Genomic DNA, 18713 nt, shown 5'->3' on the forward strand with positions numbered 1-18713 from the left:
GCCAAGTTCATAGTCGGACTACCTAATGTAGTACTGACAGTTAAAACCCATATGGGAACCCTTATAAATATCGTGATAGAAGCGTAGTTCGTTATCGTAGATGGTAGCGGGACTCCGAACCCTGAGGTTGAGGAGCAACAGCGCGATGATGTTTTATTACTAATTGGAGATCGGATTATGGATCCGATAGAGCGTCCTAACGCAGGACCGAATGATGTTGATATTGAGGATGTAGCGGTTGAGGATGTTGTCCTAGAAGGGATTGTTGTTGAGGAGGATCCCGTGAAGGATCCTGACAAGAATGAATAAAGGACCACTGAGGAATCGATGACCATGGTTAGGGCAACTCCCAGAGGTAGGATTGGCCGGTCACTACCAGGGGTTCGTTCAAGTTTGTTAAGATAGTAGCCCCTTTAACGCGGCTTACTCGTAAGACTGAGAAGTTCGAATGGACAGAGAAATGCGAGAACAACTTTTAAGAACCGAAGCAAAGGTTGGTGACGTTCCCTATGTTGGCATTGCCGGATGGAAAATGAGATTTTGTGAAGTGTAGTGACGCTTCACATAAGGAATTAGGGTGCTTCTTATATAGCACAGCAAGGTAATCGCGTACGCGTCAAGACAATTAAGGGAATATAAAATTCGATATCCCTACCCATGAGCTTGGGCTCGTGGCAATAGTTTTGCCCTAAAGATTGGAGGCACTACTTGTATGGAGAAAAGTGCGAGATTTACACAAGCCATAAGTGCTCTAGTACATTTTCACGCAGAAAGAGCTCAACATGCGCCAAATGAGGTGGTTAGAGCTAATCAAGAATTATGATTGGGAGATTCTTTATCATTCAGGGAAAGCCAATGTGGTGGCTGATGCCCTTAGTAAAAAGGAGAGACTCAAGATAATAATGTCTTTGGGAGAGTTTATAAGAGATTTTGAGAAAATGGAAATAGAAGTGAAGGTAACTGGAGCCGGTACCGAAAAGCTGTTTGAGATTGCAATACAGACCGAATTTTTGGAAAAGAACATATTGTTCCAGAAAAAGTGATGAATGAAGGCAGAGAGTCAATGACTGGAGAAGAGATCCATACCGAGAAAGATGATAAGGGGATAGTGAGGTGTTCCTACAGAAATTGGGTTCCAAAAGTTCAAGAGCTTAAGGATGAGAACTTAGATGAGAGCCATAGTTTGAGGAATAAGATTTAGGGCAAACCCTGAATATGATAGTCAGGGAGGTTGCCATCAAGAAAAAAAGAACCCATAACATAATAGAGTGGAAAACAAGGTTTTTAATGTATAAGATAACCCCGATTATGGGAGAAGGTTGAAACATTTCATACTAAGGAAACAGAAAGTCGAGTAAGGAAAGGAGACCCGAGACGGTACTCCTATATGGCAATTTATGGACCTGTCTAGACAGAACTTAGACTATTATCCCCAACCACCACCTTGAGGAAAAAATGCGGTAGGAAATTCTTTCAGGACCTTTAAGTCTCTAAGCTCTCAGAGTTCCAAGGAACAAGTTGACCCAGTCAAGGCAAGAGCCTGGCTAAAGGAAATAGAGGAATCATTTGAGATTCTGAATGATTGACGAATCACAAAAGACTGTTTTTGTCACTTACCCTCCTAAGAGAGAGACCACCCGCTGGTGAAAGGCCAAGGAAGGCACGAAGCAAGAGATTATAATAAACTGATTTAAGTTCAGTCAATTGTTTTCGGGAAAGTAATTCCCAAAGATAAGGAGATAGTGTAAAAGCTTTGGAGCTAGAACAAAAGCGGATGAGTATGATGAATTATGAATCTAAGTTGTAAAAGTTGTCAAGATTCGTTCTGAGGACACGAATTCAGAATGACGGGATGTTTGAAATCAATACTTATGTTGTGTTGGTTCATGAAATAAAGATAAGAGAAAGGAAAATAAAAAGAAACTGAAGTGGAAAGGAATATAAAGGCAATAGAGTTTGAGGTATGATAAGGGAGTTGGGTATGAGGAAACCCTAAATACTCGTAGCAATAGAAATAGAAAAGTATGCATTCGTCAGGATGAGGGTGATTCACCATGAGTTAAAATTGATGGTTGAGGGCATAAGAGATACATATATTTTATCCCCTATAAGTTGGGAGGATTCGAGGAAACCTTGAGATAATTCGAAGGATAAATAATGAGACGCGGATAGACTGAGGAGACAAGAAAGTAAGAAATTAAGAAAATTGGATGAAGGAAGTGACCTTCAAGAAGGTGAAGTGTAAGACCGGTGGTGTAACGACCGGGAAATTTACGTTGTATGATATCATATTTATAATAAAATATGTGCATTAATATGTCATTTATATGTGATTAAATGTGTTGAGTCATTAAACCATAACTGCTATGTGATACGTGTTATCTGTTTTGATACAAATGTGTTTTGGACATTTATTGAGTGTTTTATTGTAAGTTAGATATCTTATATCAAAACCCGTACAGCTCAAAACCATGTTTTAAAAGCCCGTATTTCAAACAAAATCATAGGCCCAATTTTGCCAAAAATGCCCTATACCATATCGTTATTCTGAACCCCTAGATGTTTTACAAATTGACCTTTTTCGCGAAAAATGACTTTTCCGGGCCCCTTCGGGTACCAAAAACCCCACAAAAATCACATTTTTATTTTTATATGATCATGAAATTATCATATATCATTTTTCTTTGCATTTTTGTAATATTCATAATTTTTGGGAATTTTTAGCATTTATTTTGTATTTATTGGATATTTAAAAATTCAATATTAATACCCAAAAATTATAAAAATTGGGGCCAAATATTTTTATTAGGAGTGTAATTAGCCCCTTAATTTTATTTAGGGGTATTATTTTACATAGTATAAATAGCTGATTTTTCAGTAATTAATTATTAATTTTAATTAAAAATCAGCAAAATAAATCAGAAAATTCAGAAAAGGGAATTAGGGTTTGTGTTGGTGAAGAACAGATAGAGAATCAAAGCTGAATTTGAAGGTGATTCCGGAGTCCAAATCAGTCATGTGAGTATTCGTTTTAAAGCCCAAGAATCATAGTTTCTGATTATGCAATTAATTTTAGTGTTTGATTTCTGGATTTTAATTTCATTTTTCGGGTCTAATTTCTTGAATTCGGGTTTTGATTATGGCTGCTTTTTTGATGTTATTGTTGCTGGAAACGATTAGATCGTCAAAAACCGAGTCGAACGGCATCGGTTTCGTAGTGTTTGGTTGTAGTTTGTGTGCTCGTCGGAGAACCGCCGCCATGGCGGTGTTCTTCGTCTCCGGTGATGCTTGACGGGGAAGGAGGACGAAGGGAGGCCTGGGAACGAAGGAGGCATCGTTTGTATTGCTGTGCATCAGAAACAGGGAAGAAACGAACTCGAATCACGACGTTTGGCCGTGTTTTCGTCTCGCCGGGAAAGACGCCGCCGACGTCGGGGTTCTGGGCAGCCGGCGTGTTCTTGTTCGACCCGAGTCGACCCGGTTTCGACCTGGGAAACGACCCGGGTTTGATCCTAAAAACCTAAACTCTGAAATCAGTTTCATGTTTCTGGATTTTTATTTATTTATTTTATTTTCTGAAAATTAGAAATTAGTTTTAATAATTTTAATAATTAGCTAAAAATTAGATTTAAATTCTGAAAAATAATATTACTAATTTCTAAATTATTTTATTAAATTATAAATTCGGATTTAATTATTTAATTAATTATTTATCTAATTATTTATTAGTTATCTAATTAAGTAATAATTAGGTAATTAATAAATAATTAGGTAATTAATTAATAGATAAGGATTAAAAATGATTAAATATTATGATTAATGATTCGATAATTAGTTAATATTGCGAATAGTGATTCGATAATAAGAATTATTATTCGAGCGTTAGTTATTCGAATAATATTGCAGTAATTGTTCGTATCGTATAATTAAATACCGATAATTAATTGATTAACGAATCGTTTAAATTCCAATAATAATATATTAGTTCGGTAGTATTCGAGAATAGTGCGTAGCTCGTATTTATACGAGTGTTTAATCGTTGAGTTGGTTTATAATTCGAGTAATTCGTATTTATTCGATAAATAGTGTATCAGTTATTTAAATCGATTGATTATTTGTAAATAATCGATCTAATCAAATAAATAATGATGAGTTGTAAATAATTGCAATAAATTGTGATTAATCCTAATAATTTGGGATTAATTATTTTAAATTAGTAAATAATTATCTATTAATTATTTATTAGTTATTTATTTATCAAATATTTAAAAAGTGATTAATTATTTCGATAATTAGTCACATAATTTTCGATAAATCATAACTTCTTCATTTTAACTCCAAAAATTATAGAAAAATTATTTTTGACTTTGATTTTTCTTAAATAATTATTCAAAAAATTATTTTGGGATTTAAAAATTAGCAATAATTATTTATATTGAATAATAAATTGAATTATCAGTGTTTAATTGATAATAATTCAACCGTTAGTCCGAATTGAGCGAAACGAAAGCCTGTTGACTCAGAAAAATGAATTATTTTCACTAAAAATAATATGAAGACCTAATTTCTTCTCGAAATTAGTTGATTTTATTGATTGCTTGATTATCAGTCGAAATGTGTGCCGAAACGAGTTCGAAAAACTACGGAAAAATGGGAAATGAAGCAGAAGGTGATCAACGGAGCAATCAGCGAATCGATTTCGATTCTAAAAATTATTTTAACTATAAAAACGATTATGCGCTTATGTGCTTATGTGTATTATGTGGTTAATCGAGTCTTACTTGTTTATATGTAATATTCGAGTTGGTTATAAACGTATGGGTAAATAGTAGGAACAAAATGAAGTCGATTTAAGGTACAACCGAAGTACAAAATGACTTAACCAATCTATTTTGCTAACAAAAACTAAGCCAGCAAGGCAGGTCAAGTAGAGAATAGACAGAAGTGATTTAATTGCAGTAAGTCGCACAGAAGGCAAGTTTCTCCTCTATTCTATTTTCCAGAATAGTGATATTCTCTTCAGATTCTTATTACATTTGCATTACTTTAACTCCTTTATTCATATCTCAGTTCGATTCTTGAATTATTCTTTTCATTTGAATTTATTATTCATATTCCAATTATTACTCACAATTATTAATATATTCTGGTGATTAGAATATATTAAAGTATACCGATTGTTCCGGTTGCTATTCTAAGGACTGGATAACATTACTTTTGGGGATTAAGGTTACTTAATCCTAAGGACCGGAATATAACCGGATCCTTGAGATGGGCCGTAGTGCCTGGGTGCCCGACGGGATCTATATAGTGAGATATAGATCTGCACTGTATCCTGGTTGATCAGCAGGGTATAGCTGCGAACTTGAGTCCAGTGTAGTTCGTTTATATTCGCCAGCAATGGCCTTCTTTTGATTCTTATGAGGTTATATCTTTGCAGATATACCTGGGATACGGATTCAGTTATATTGCTTTAACATTGTGTATATTTGGTAGACTTGTTGAGCAATTTTGGCTCACCCCTTTTTGTTGTTATTCACCTTATTGTTTCAGTTAAGAAGGAATATGAAACCCGTCAGAACACGAGTGGTAAAGAAGCGGGTCAAGCCTCGGGATCCTCTTATACCCAAGGTGTTGATCCCTATCCAGGAAGAAAGCTTTGAGTTGCCCGAGCAGGTGGAGTATTAATAGATATTATTTGTGTTTGAATAAAAGCTGAACTTAGTTTAAAATGAGATAGACAATGGTTTGTAATAAAGAAAGTTTATGAGATTTTGAATGTTGGTTTGAAATAAAAGTAGTTAGTGGTTCTTGTTTTCATACTTCAACCTAGAAAGATCCTGGTAGTTGTTAAGGGGTTTAGTTTCATTTCTTTATTATTTATCAATAAGCTTGTACAGGTTTGGTGATTAGCTCCTAACCCCCAGACTTATACCCCGGGTCTGGAGGGCGTTACAGGTGGCATGATACCCAGAAAGGGAGACGCCAGGTATGAAAGATATCCCAACATTGAGATGACTGTTGAGATAAACAACAAAAGTAAATAAGAAATTATTAAGAAGAAGTTCACGTTGAACATGACCAATATCTTCCAGAACATCCTTGTTATCGTTACCAAATTAGGAAAGAAAAGCGGATAACCGCCGTTATCTTTTGGAGGCCATAATTGATTGACCTCATTTTGAATACAGATGTTATTGTGAAATTAGGCATATACTATCGAGGTGGGAATGATTGAATAAGACACCCTTATCAGGGATATATGACTTGATTTATCCATGGAAGGATGTATGTACTTTTTCTAAAGATGGAATTAAGGATAGAACATCGGTAACTTAAAATGAATCCCAGGGGAATGCATAAAGGTTGGCATTTCACCCTTAATAGGGATAGTATGAGTTTGACAGTATGAATTGGCAAGGATTAAGGTAATAACAACCTTTAAGAATCAGTGGAGAAATTTTTCAGAAGTATATAGACAATGATTCTGGTATTAATAAATGGTATCTTGATATGCCCTGTATCTAGGGAATTCATGAGGAACGATTCAAGGATAACCTTAGAGGCTTTACAAGGAGAAAGGTAATATTCAAAATTCTCAAGAATAGAAATGTTGATAAAGGAAATATGACGTAATTATAATGATGCCAAGTGGGGCACGTGTTAAACCACGAGAAGGTATGGATCGAACCAGTATTGGAAATTATTCAGGGCAATTAGGACTTAATATAAAAGATGTTCTAATTATGATTGAGAGTCAGTCATGACAGTGATTAACCTCTAAAGACTGAGGCAATAACTTATGGAAAAATGGTGATATTTTTTTTTACTCATCAGATTTTAAGGAAAACATCTTCACATAAGCAGTGATTGAAATGAGGTAGAAAATTTATTTGGAGGTGGTTAAAATGACATTGACTGTAAGGAAATTTTACTATCAGGAAAGGCCAAAGAGGTGGCCGACACTTTAAAGGTAAGAGGATAATTATAGGCACTTGTGCCAAAGGAATACAATGATGATGGTTAAAACTGTTAAGGTTGTATTATGGTTTGGAAGATTGACATTCCTTCTGATGACAGTGCAATACCCAACCGTAATAGTAGTTGGTAAAGGTTTAATTCGTGTAATCGCCATGAGCGGGCTATCTATCTCAGAAGATACTATCTTGAGATAAGCCAGGACCATGTTTCAAAAAGGACTAAACGAACCCTTGAGTTAAGTCTTCTACTTAAGGTATACGATTAAGAATGGTATTAACCTGCTATCGTTGCTTTGACTGAAACTCTTCTGCAATTTTATCTACTTCATATCATGAAAGTACGTCAGAGTTTGGAGTGTTCTTCATGAATTATGATTGGTGGTTATGTTAACTCCTTAGAAGAATTCTATACGAGATGTATGGACTCCGTATGATTAGATATTAAGATTTCATGGAAAGTGAATGATGACAGTAGGTCAGTAGTGGACCATAGTAGTGCAGCAATGATTCTGCGAGTAATGAGCTGATTACAACCGTGAGAGTTCTATTGGAATGGATGTTGAGATTGAGTACCACTAATTGGGTCGTGGTAGTGTATAAGTTATCATTGATAGACTAATTAAGTAGAGTATCTACCTATTGAATATTTATTCCCTCTTATGAATAGAGAGTCGTGTTACTATACGAGGTAGGTTGTGATGCAAGCATAGAATTCTAGTAACGATGATGTCTAGAATGAGATCCTAGATTCGATTTTCAATGTCGAGGGAGTTTCAAAGGTGATTGTGTATAAGCTCGAGGAAGAGCATGGGTCCATAGAATGATGGATGGAATAGCAAAAATATTTAGGCATGTGAAATACGATGCTATAATACTTGATGTTTATATAAATACATATATATTTTGTTCTCCTATGACAAACCTCTATAGTTCAGAGGTAGATTCCAAACCAGATATTTTATGGCAATATTTTTTTACATATATACAATTCTCTTCAGTTCGTTCTTTTCTCTTCTTTTCATTTCATGTAAGCTGAGAAGAACAACCCTTCCAGAAGGGGAGGTATTGCCGAATGACTATCTATCTTTGTGATAGAAGCCTAGTAGGATACCATCTATTGTTTAGTTGTTTGTCAAGTACTAAAGGCTGGCCACCTTCTGTACTAACTATGCGATATAACAAGTGTTCATGATCATAGTGATCTCTCAACGAATTCCTTTACTTCTATATGATTGATCAAACTTTAGGAAATAGAAACAGCTGAAAAAGGAGTAATAAAGTTGTGGTGGTATTCGGAATGGAAACACATTCGTGATACTAAGGTTGACGTGGTTATTAAAAGGTTATAGAACGCTAACGAGCAAAAGTATAACCAGTATAATATTAGGAACAGAAGGTAGTAGAGATTACGAACTCGAAAAGAATGGGTATTGAGAAGCAAAAGCTCTAATGCTAAAAGCTATAATGAGAGTCTGTGCAATAGACTTGAAAGAAATTGGAATGATCACTTAGCACGGATTGAGTTTTCTTACGACAATAGATCATATGTCAGTATTGAGGTATCGCCTTATGAGATCCTTGAGGGAAGACAATATCGATCTCCCTTATGTTAGGATGAAGTTGTAGAGCGCAAGATGCTCGGACCCGCAGTAGTCCAAAGGACCAGGGATATAATAGATCTAATCAGAGGATGGCTGGTAGTAACCCAAGATGGACATAAGAGGTATGCTGATTTGACTCAAAAGGACAAAGAGTATGAAATAGGGGACCTAGTAATGTTATAGGTATCCCTTGGAAAGGATTGATGAGGTTCGGAAAGAAAGGAAAGCTAAGTCTACAATTTGTTGGACCCTTGGATATATTAAGACCTTTTGGGAAGTTAGCATATGAGCTAGCCCTACCCCCGAACATGTATCAAGTCATAACGTGTTCCACGTATCAATGTTAAGGAAGTATAATTCGGATGCCAGATAAATAGGGGCATATGAGCGCATAGACACGCAACCCGACGTAACCTATATGGAGCAACCAGGAAGGGTTATAGAGTAAAAAGGAACAAGTGCTTAGGAGAAGGGTTATCAAACTATTCAGAGTTTGATGGAAGAACCACAATATGGGAAAATTTACTCGAGAGTTAGAAAGTGCAATGTTAAGAAAGTATCCATATTCATTTTCTATCTGATTCTGGGACGGAATCCTTTTAAGGAGGGGAGACTGTAATAACCCCAATTTTTGGAAATTTTTGAAACCCTTATGAATAGTGATTTTGCAGATTATGCTGAATGAGAAAACTTTTCATGCCACACTATGTAGGGGTTCTGTTATTGATCTTCTGGGATATTATTAGTACTCTATGTGGTATATAAGTGTATGTAAAGATCGTCAGAATCCAATTCCGAATACTTTGATTTTTCCCGGAAATCCACTAGATACGGAAAGAATTGAGTATAAGGTAACAGGATAAAAAGGATTTAAATTAAAGGATTATAAGAGAGGATCAAAAAAGGAATATAATATATTGAGAAAGGTTAAGGAAACCCAAGTAATAAGATCCCGGGTATGATCCCTCAAACGAGAAACGAGAACGAAAGTTAAGCGAACCGTATAACAGATCAGCGGTCATTAGGAAAACAATTAGAAGCTAATCAAAGGGATTAGTGGGGATGATGTCATCAAACCAATAGGAAGAGGACAAAGGAGGGAGGGTGACAACACTTGATGATGTAAGCATGACATGGGGGGGAGGAAGTGTGGTTGAATGATAACCACACAAAATCAAGGTTAATTAGGTAATTAACCTAAAACAAATCAAAATTCAACCAACCAAGCCAAACATTTCATTTTTTTCACCAAAAAACACAAAACCCTCCATTTATTCAAGGAAGCTCTCGGCCCCTTTTCTTAAAAAATGAAGATCCAAGCTCCACCACTTACTATTTGGCAAGGTATTTATCTAAGCTTCCCCATGGATAGTTATATACTTCCTATAAGTTTAAGCTTCTAATTCCAAGCCAATCTTTTTTTATAAATCAAAGAAGAAGATGGTGAATAGTACTTTCTTGAAATTAATTTTTGTGTTCTTGATTTCTTTGAAAGAACAAGCTTGTAGGAGGTTAGATTAAGGCTTCCATGGGCATTCCAAGGATCTTTCATGGATTAAAAGCTTCAAGGAAGGTATAACTCTTCATGATCTTAGTTTTAAGTTTTGTTGTTTAGATTTCCTAATGTTTAGATGATGGGTTAGTGTAATGGGTGTGTAATCATGTTTAAAGCTTGTTATGAGTAGTTTAGTTGGTGAGAGGCATGATTATGGTGTGTTTAGAGATTGGTTGATTTTGTGATATTTTTGGAGTTGGAAATCTTGGTTATTAGTCAATGAACTTAAGTAAACTCTTAGTTCATAATTGAGAAATAAGTATAAATTGGTAATATTGATTTGTTGGGGCTGTTGTAGTATGTTATGGATGGAGTTTTGATTGGGTTGTGAATTGGGATTGATTGGTGGTTGAATTGGTTAGGTAAAATTTTGGGAAATCGCGTAAACATAGTCGTCGTAATGTCCGATTTACCGTAGACTGTTTTTGTTCTTAACATCAGAACCCTTGAACTCACTGTTAGGTTTTGACCATTGCCATGTTTAGATAGTTCATGTTACGAGCTTCGTTTTGATATGTGGTTCGTTTGATTCCGATGTACGGTTTAGGAGAAACGGCCGTTTTAAGTAACGACATTTCGCGAACAAAACATTACCCCTCGCCTTACTTTGAAACATTGGTTAAAGACCTTAAAGGACTAATTGGGGTAAGAAATATTTATTTAAGGTGTAATAGGCAGTTGGTAAGACATTTGCGAAAGAATCGCCTTAAAACTCGTAATGGTTAATTTATTAAAAATGGGGGAGCCGAGGGTACTCGAGCGACTTAAGTAAATCGTTAAGCGCGAAAGCGAACGTTAGGACTCTAAATGGTTAAAGTCTAGTTTCTTAAGCGACCGGGGTTTAATTCCGACTTATGTTGTTGTTCATAGGTTATCGGACCCACTCTAAGCTTAAGCCTATCCGGGAGCACTCAGGCAAGTTTTCTACCCGTATAACTGTTGTTGTGATGTATACACTTGTATATGCATTATCTTGTGATAGATGCATAATGGTTATTTAGCAAATTCTTGTGATATATTGTAGCATGTAATATGGTATATATGCATGCCTGTTTCGTATTCTTGCCATATATATCTGTTGATTCAGTTGATAATACCTATGCTAGAGAATAGCGGTAATTTGCATATACCCTTAGTATAGGGACCCAAAGGTGAAAACATTTTTTAAAACCGGGAGTCGAGGATCCCGAGTAGATTTTATATATATATATATATTTATATATATATATGGTTATAGTTTTCAAAACTGTTAATCGAATAAGGTTTATTCGATAACTTTATATTATTTAATGAATATTATTTCGAATATTCATTCGAGGGCATATGACTCCGTTTATTTTATTAATGAATATTATTTTGAATATTCATTCAAGGACATATGACTCCGTTTATTTTATTAATGAATATTATTTTGAATATTCATTCGAGGACTTATGACTCCGATTATTTACTAATTAATATTCTTTGCTTTATTAAAGAATAATGTGTCGATAATCAAACTTATTTTTGATTATTCAAATAAAGATATTACTTTCGTATAAGTATATCTTTGGTTATTTAATAGTCATTGCAAGTATAAGTTTTACAACATCTACTTCAATTATTTTTATAAAGATTATTCTTTATGGGAATATTATTTAAATAATAATATTCAGATATTTTCTAATATATTGGGACTGATTTACTTTATTAATTCAGCATTACTACAAACACTCTTTAAAGTATTTTCGAGTCTTTAAAATGATTTTTAAAAGTTAGAGCGGATCCCAAAACTCATTTTTATATTTAAGATCCTCCTTTCGAAGGGGATTTAAATACTCGCTCAAAACCTGAGGGATCCGGCTCTGTGGTGTGTTTTATATTCGCAACAAGGTTGCTGTCTTGATAAAAGAATTTTGATTACTTACCCAACACTCGGGAAGTAAAATTCTTGGAACAAGTTAATCCATTAACAGGCATCGCCTGGGAAATATCGGTGAGTTTTCCTTTCCAACTAGATACGACTTCTTGGTGGAGCCGTATCAACAAGTTTCTACTTGGGGAAAGGGGGGGCGAGCTTTACGTTTCAAAGTCATGGATTTCATCTGAACTAGGAGTGGCGTAAGTGGTCGAGTGGCGCCGGCCCAGCCTTATTATATTGGCCCATAATGGCCTGGAAGTTCCGCTAAGATGGTCCATTCCTTAGGAGTCCAGTGTTCAGTTGACAAGTAAATCCGACAGGTTCTCCTCTACATGTAGAAAATGGTGGGGTTGCACTACTACGACTGATCATCGTAAGTGGTCTTCCTGGCGCGGCAAACTCCCGTAATGAGTTCATCATCCAATTGGATATTTCTGCAACACTACCCAGAGCACTTCGATAGAAAGGCTACGGTTGGGCGATTGTTGAGTGTTGGCAGGGTCAAGTTTTCAAAATGATGTTTACATCAAATGAAGTATCTTATAACTTCATTTTATTTTGATGATATTTTAAAGATTGAATCTATTCAAGTATTATCTTGTAGTCTCATCTATGTGATGAACTTTTGAACTAATTATAACTTGAACGGTGGTAGTTCAAGTAGTATTTGGAAAAAAGATATAAGTATATTGGAGTATCTTGTAACTTCATCTTTTAAACTTATATCTAGTAAATGATTATCTTATGCATGTCAAAGATTTTCAGACAAACGTTGAGACAAGGTTAGATATATGAGATCACCTTGCAACGATAGTTTTATACAGTTATAAACTGGAACTCTGTGTATATTATGCATGGAAGAGGACTTCCAAGATTTTGAAAAGTATATATGTATATATACTGAATATTTTGCGACTTCATCGCATTAAGATATCAAACTTGGTTCATTTCTCTTGACCAAGACTTTCATGAGTACTATGAGAAGGCTCATATACTGTAAATCATTGTACATATTATTTTGGTGGGCTTGTTGCTCACCCTTGCTTTCTTCTTTCATCACACAACAACAGATAGAAAAGATGAACAGGACCAAGCTCCCAATTCGCGAGTGGATAGGAAACGTTCCACAGTTTCCTATAGGCATTGATGTCGCTGTAGCTGAGGTAGGAACTACCAATAGGCTAGGCTTCAACTTTTGATGTACCAGATTTATGTATATTTATGAATTATAATAATGGCAAAGAAATGTAAATTTATTCAGAAACCCTTTTAAGGTGTATTGGCATATAATTGTGGAATAAAACGACTTGTGATTATTTTTGGATATTCATCTCTGAGACTATAACTTGTGGTGTGTGTGTTTATTGTGGGGTCACAGTACAGAGTAGTTGATTATTTATTAAGATTGGGTGTTATTAAGGGAAATGGAACTCGTGACAGCCCGGATCCCCGACCCCGGATTTGGGGGTGTTACAATCAACATATCATCATCAACACACTAATTACTCTCAAGAACATCATGTTCTTGAGGCAACAACAATCAACCTTAAATCTACTTAGCTAAACATCAAGATTTCAACAATACCACCAGTAAAACTAGGTTTACAGCTACATATTAAAAGGATCTTGAACTTACATCTTAAATAAAGTTCGGGTCAAATATTTTTACCTTTCTTGAGAGCTTGAGGTGCGTTCTTGATGATAGTGAAGTCTTGGGAGTACTTAGTATGGTTTTTGGAACCTAAAACAACCATTGAAATCAAGAAACCAAAGAAGAGTTACTATTCACACTATTCATTATCAACTTTCTTGATTTTATTTCACCCATAAAACCTTGATAAAAAGAGATCAAAGATTTATCTTACCTTATTTTGGTTGTTAGGAAGCTTGAAAATTAAAGGGAGGATTTATCCATGGCTAGAGCTTGAAGATTTGATTTTGATTTCTTTGCTTGAAGAAGAAAGCCGAATGGATGTTCTTGGGAGAGAAAGAGAGAAACTTTTTGTTGCTTCTTGGTTGCTTCTTGGAATGATTCAAGTGATAGTTTGTGATATCTTATATTGATTTGTTACTTTCTAGTTTAGATCCTAGGATTTTATTCTTGTTGCAAATCTTGGGGATAAATCCAACTAGCTTCCTAGTTTACAAGCTAAGCCACTTGGTTAGCTCTTTAGATCACTATTTGCTTAGCCTTGGTTGATCATCCTATACCTTAGCTCACTATTTGATAAAGTAACCATGGTTACTTTCTTACCATGGTTAGTTAGTGCGTTACATTTATTTAATCATTTATGCGTTCGCTCGGTCGCTTAAACGCTTCGTAATACTTCCCCGTAAATGGTTCGCGACGTAATTCCTTTCATATTTATTTCTTATGTTTTGAATTACCATACTTGGATATAAATCCGTAGGGTTTTAAATTCATAATTATATTGTGATTCCCGTAATCCTCGATGATTCGTAAATATGGTCGTTTTTCAAAGTTCATTTTCTTCGAAAACTAATAGCGTTTAAATACACTCATTTGTTACGTATAATCATAATATCAACTCCGAAACTCATTTTCTCATGCACTACATAGTGTGGGCTAAAAAGTTTTCCCCGTCCGTCAGGGTTACTATTCATTAAACGTTTTACAAGGTCTCAAAAATTCGAGTTATTACAGTCTTCCCCTCTAACAAGGATTTCATCCCGGAATCAATTAGAAAATAAGTGGGGGTATCTATTCCTCATTACGTCTTCGAGTTCCCAAGTTGACTCTTCGACATTTTGATTTCTCCACAAGATCTAACCAGCTTCATAGTCTTGTTCCTCAACACTTGTTCTTTTTGGTCCATTATCCTTACTGGTTGCTCGATGTAGGTCAGGTCTGGTTGTAAGTCTACCTGCTCGTATTCTATTATGTGTCGTGCATCTGCATGGTACTTCCTTAACATGGACATATGGAACACGTTGTGCACTTGTTGCATATTAGGGGGCAAGGCGAGCTCGTAAGCTAGAGGTCTTATTCTTCTCAGAATTTCAAAGGGTCCTATGAATCTGGGACTCAGTTTCCCTTTCTTACCAAATCTCATCACTCCTTTCCACGGAGATATCTTCAATAGCACTGAATCTCCTACTTCATATTCTCTATCCTTCATGTTCTGGTCGGCGTACTTCTTTTGTCTATCCTGGGCTGCTACCAGTCTTTTCCTAATGAGTCCTACCATTTCCCTGGTCTGTTGGACTAACTCTGGTCCTATTATCTTGTGTTCTCCAACTTCATCCGAACATAGGGGAGAGCGACATCTCCTTCGATAAAGAGCTTCATATGAAGGCATTCCTATACTAGCGTGATAGTTGTTGTTGTAAGCAAATTCGATCAGGGGTAAGTGGTCATTCCAATTCCCTTTAAAATCAATGGCACATACTCGTAGCATATCTTCTACGGTCTGAATATTCCTTTCGCTTTGTCCATCAGTCTGGGGGTGGTAAGCGGTACTCATGTTTAGTCTGGTGCCTACACATTCCAGGAAGCTTCTCCAAAATCGGGAATTAAACCTTGGGTCTCGATCTGATACTATGGCAACAGGGACACCGTGTCTCACTATAATTTCCTTCAAGTAAATATCCACTAGCTTGTCTACGGTGTACCTTTCGTCGATAGGTAGGAAGTGTGCGGACTTGGTTAATCTATCTATGATAACCCCATATGGCGTCATGATTGGTCTTTTTCCTTGGTAGGCCTGACACAAAATCCATGGCTATATGCTCCCATTTCCATTCCGAAATTTCCAGGGGCCGTAATAGTCCACTAGGTCGCTGATGTTCAGCTTTCACTCTCTGGCATGTCAAGCACTTGCTGACCCACTCTGCTACTTCTCTCTTCATGTTGGGCCACCAATAATATTCCTTAAGGTCACGGTACATCTTCGTACCTCCTGGGTGGATCGAATATCTGGAGTTGTGCCCTTCGTGTAGCAGTTTGTCCTTTAACTCTTGCACATTGGGAATCCAAATTCGAGACGCATACCTCATAATCCCCCTCTCGTCCTTCTCGCATCTCACTTCCTCACCGGTCAATTTTCCTCTTTCTTCACTCATATTCTTTTCCTGACATACTCATATCTTTTCAGTCAGTTCCAGCACTAGCTTAATCTCAAATAATCCTTCTGTTCCTTTACCAGTCGTCCTTACGTCAATTTCCATCTTCTCAAATTCTTTAATCAATTCCTCAGATGTTATTATCATTTTGAGTCTTTCCTTCCTACTAAGGGCGTCAGCCACCACATTGGCTTTACACGGGTGATACAAAATTTCACAGTCGTAGTCCTTTATCAACTCTAACCATCTCCTCTGTCTCATATTCAGTTCCTTCTGAGTAAAAATATATTTGAGGCTCTTATGGTCTGTATAAATCTCGCATTTCTCACCGTACAGGTAGTGTCTCCAAATTTTCAGGGCAAACACTATGGCTGCTAATTCTAGATCATGCGTCGGGTATCTGCTCTCATACTCCTTCAATTGGTGTGAGGCATACACTATAACTTTGCCGTGCTGCATAAGCACACATCCTAATCCTTTAAGCGATGCGTCGCTGTATATCACAAACTCTCCCTTTCCATCGGGAAGAGCGAGCACTGGTACTGACACCAGTCTCCTTTTCAGTTCCTGAAAGCTTTCCTCACATTTCTCTGTCCATACAAACTTTTCTGTCTTCCGGGTAAGTCTAGTCAATGGACTGGCTATCTTAGCAAAATCTTGCATGAATCTTCGGTAATATCCTGCTAAACCCACAAAGCTCCTAACCTCTGTTGGGGTAGTTGGTCTTTCCCAGTTGGACACCACCTCTATCTTGGCGGGGTCAACTAAAACTCCTTTTCTACTCACCACATGTCCTAAGAACTGAACTTCCCTTAACCAAAACTCGCACTTTGAGAACTTGGCATATAATTTCTCATTCCTCGGTATTTCTAAGACTATCCTCAAATGTTCTGCATGTTCTTGCTCTGTCTTTGAGTAGATTAGAATATCATCTATAAAAACTATCACACATATATCTAGGTACCTTTTGAACACTCTGTTCATCAAATCCATAAAAGTCGCGGGTGCATTGGTTAGCACAAACGACATGACTAAGAACTCGTAGTGTCCATACCTAGTGCGAAAAGCAGTCTTCGGTATATCCTCAGGCTTGATTTTCAACTGGTGATATCCTATCCTCAAATCTATTTTGGAGAAATGTACAGCTCCTTTAAGTTGATCGAATAGGTCATCAATCCTAGGGAGAGGGTACATATTCTTAATAGTCAGCTTATTCAATTCTCGATAGTCTATGCATAATCTCATACTGTCGTCCTTTTTCTTTACGAACAGTACTGGCGCTCCCCATGGCGACACACTGGGTCTTATCATTCCATTATCTAATAGTTCTTACAGTTGAGAGGCTAATTCCTTCATCTCAACTGGGGCTAGCCTATATGGGGCATTGGACACTGGTGCCGTTCCTGGTGCTAATTCTATAGCGAATTCTATTTCTCTTTCGGGTGGCAACCCTGGTAAGTTCTCTGGAAATACATCCTCGAATTCATTTACTATGGGTATGTCCTGTATATTAGAAACTTCCTTCTTGGTATCTACCACATAAGCCAAATAGGCCTCGTTACCTCTCCTTAACAATCTTTTTTCCTATAGCATGGTCAGAAATTTCTGGGTCTGTCGTTGCCCTCTAAACACTACTTCTTTTCCATTTTGCGCTCTTATCTTTACCCTCTTCCGTTCATAATTTATTTGCGCTCCATTACCAGATAACCAATCCATTCCTAAGATTACATCAAATTCTCCTAACGCAAATGGGATTAGGTCAACTTTGAAGACTCTTCCTTCTAATTTCAACTTGCATTTAGGGTGTACTTGATTTACAAGAATTATTTCTTTGTTTGCTATTTCCACTTGTAATACCTCACGTAAGGGTATGGCGTTAAGTTTTAACTTTTTAGCAAAAATCTTGAGATATAAATGACTTGGTTGCTCCAGAATCAAATAGGACATTTGCATGTTCGGAATTTAACAGAAGGGTACCTGCTATCACGTCAGTGTTTCGGACAGCATCCTGAATGGTCATGTTGTAGGTCCTAGCAGCTGGGGGTCGGCTGGATGCATCTCTACTCATTCCTGAGGCTGGGGGCTTCAATGTCGGGCAATCCTTTTTCATGTGCCCTACTTTCCCATATTGGAAACACATCCTATTGTGTTGGGTGCAGTTGTTGGCAAGGTGTCCGGGTTGGTCGCACCTGTAACATTTCAGAGGGGCTCTCGCCTGGGTGCACACTCCAAGGTGTCTTTCTCCACATGTCTGACATTCCGGTATTAGGGCACGGGGTTGGCTATGAAATGTTGCTCTAGATTGTCCACCGCCCTGGCCAACACTCTCACTTGGGGCCTTTCTGAATCCGGGGCCTCGTGCAGGTTGGGACACCACTCCCCTGATAAACCTCTGGAAATACTTTTCTAAGAACAGTCGGGTAAATCTATCCCATAAAATCACAGCATCAGTCTCTAGGTTTTGTTTGGACTCCCACCAGTAATTAGCTTCTCCTTTCAGCATGTAAGAAGCGAAAATGGTCTTGTGTCATTCCTCTACACCTAGTATCTCGAAGGACTTTTCTATCTCTTTGAGCAAGGCCCGTGCTTCAACG

Source organism: Apium graveolens, chromosome 8 (assembly GCF_009905375.1).
Source record: "Apium graveolens cultivar Ventura chromosome 8, ASM990537v1, whole genome shotgun sequence".
Lineage (NCBI taxonomy): Eukaryota > Viridiplantae > Streptophyta > Magnoliopsida > Apiales > Apiaceae > Apium > Apium graveolens.